Raw genomic sequence first — 2,471 nt, forward strand, 5'->3', positions numbered from 1 at the left:
TCTTCTGCCATCATTTTTAACTTGATCAAATTCTCCTCCGAATAAATTTGTCGAATATTAGACTCTACATACCTTTCTGCTCCCATGCCTTCAGTTTGTGGGTCAACTGGTCCTTGCTTTGCTACAATTTCTAATCCAGCTTGCTCCAATAGTTCACAAGCTACTACAATATCTTCTTGCGACAATTTCCCAGAGTTTATCAATGCTTCTAAGGCTAGACACTTAATTTGGGCTTTAAACATTCCACTCATTGCATGGCCACCACATGCCATTAAAATAGAGAGCAACTGAGCTTCAGTTACATTAGTGTCTGAAAATTCCCGAATATTGTTTTTTTTTTTTAAACGCTTGGATATTAAACTGTGCCATTGTTTACAAAAAAAATTTACTTATCAAAAAGATACATCCTAACAATACAAAAAATCCTATCAACACCTTTAATCAAAACACGGCCCTGTTATCACCAATATTTAAAACAAACTCTCTCACTCCCAAGGGTCTGGGCATCAATAATATTATATTACCATTGACCTGGGTCTGGGCACCAGAAATACTATATTATCACCTCCTAAGTTTTAAACTCACCTGATTGTTTTTACATAAATCTGTTATATTTGAACAATAACCAAACTCTGAGAAAATTATATAGCTTCCAGATGGCAATATATTAAAGCACTGAATTTTCAAAGGTTACTTTCGAACACTCAAACAAAAGTGAATAATTATTATTAACAAATATTTAAAACAATATCAGACTTCGATTCTTCAACAGGGATACAAGAGAGTTCTGCAATAAACACTCGTGGTCGTAATAATACACTCTTTATACAAAAAAATATATTCCATAAAAATTACATCACTTTGAAAGACTTTACATAATAAAAATACTTGGAATATTAAGTTTGAGCAAAATTTAGATTAAGACAAAAGAAATTAACACTTATGAAAATTATAAAATCACTTGTTTCACTTGAAATAAAATTTTACACCAATATTCAATAGTTAACCTTTAACAATATTCATTAAACTCATAACAAAATTACTTAATGTAATTTATAAACTTTCAAGTTTTAGCTCATATGAAGTAAAGCCAAAATAAATATACGTCACGTATCTTACTTACACAGGTCCATTTACAAAAATTTATATAACACCACCACGTATTATGACACAATAAATTGAAATCATCTTTAATGTCTACCATAATGTTTCAAAACACTGGACACGATATAAGTTGTATTTAAACTTCTACACTTTGAACTTTGGCTCTTTAACCCTGGGTAAGTTAACAGGCCCCAAATTTGGAAGCAGGCGCAGGTGCAAAGCAGTTTTTCCAAGGGTTCATCCTGTTGCTCTGTCTGTGGCGTCGTTCTCGAGGTGCGCCGCATAAGACTTTTTTATGATACAATAGGGTAGGATGCACAAGTCGGAGCTTCAGTTACTCGCAGAGATATAGCTCTTCAAAAAATTTTTGGTCTCAATTTAGGTACCACCCTACTAAATTGTATTGAAATTCCAATTTCGTATGCTTTTCCATTCGCTAAATATCTCAAAGTGATATAAATGAAAGTTAAAGAGATTTTCACTGAACGTTGGTGAATAGTATCGATATGCAGTGATATTGCCATCCTTGTGCTAGGCTGCCGGATATTCAAGTACATAGGGGGAAAAACTAAAAAAAGAAAAGATGCCAACTTTTCAGGTTAGCCAAATGCAGAAGAAATTCCATTCTGAGAAAAGACTCAACGTAATTTTGGAATCTCTTAGTGATTTTAATAATATTGAGTGTGCAGATGACACGTGTTTTTATCAGAAATATGGTGACGTGCCCCAGGTGGCCACCATCGACCAGGGAAGTGTAAGCAATTTTTCCCACTCAACACTCTCCTATTCAACCCCATCAAGCACCTCTCGAGAAAGTGAGCCTCCATTTCCCATTTTTTCTCATTTTCAGAGAAAGAAGAGGATACAATTCCCTATGAAGAAGGTTAAGATGCTTGTACCATATGACGATGGTAAGGACAATGATGGATATGACCTTCCCATGACCTTGACCTCTTTCAGGAGCCCGTCATGGAAGGCCTCCATCTCCACCAGTGTGCCATCAATCAGTGCTACTAGAGTCTTTTTCGAGTGCAGCCCCAGTGCCTTTTTCAAGTGCCACCACAGTGCCTTTTTCAAGTGCTACGCCTTCAACAAGTGCCACGCCAGTGTCTTCAACGAGTGCCACCCCAGTGCCTTCATCGAGTGCCACGCCAGTGCCCATTTTCACCCCTGTCACAGATTTGTTGTTTTTCAGCCGAGGACCTTGAATATTGGCATGAATGCTACCATGCCATTCAACTTGATTATGCAGTTCGCGAAAGTTACCTATGTATAATGTAAATACTTTTTACAGATTATTTTCTATATATTTTTACATTTATATATTTATTTTTCTAAATTCTCCAGAATAAATGTTTAAAATAATT

This window comes from Palaemon carinicauda, chromosome 6, assembly GCF_036898095.1.
Source record: "Palaemon carinicauda isolate YSFRI2023 chromosome 6, ASM3689809v2, whole genome shotgun sequence".
Classification (NCBI taxonomy): domain Eukaryota; kingdom Metazoa; phylum Arthropoda; class Malacostraca; order Decapoda; family Palaemonidae; genus Palaemon; species Palaemon carinicauda.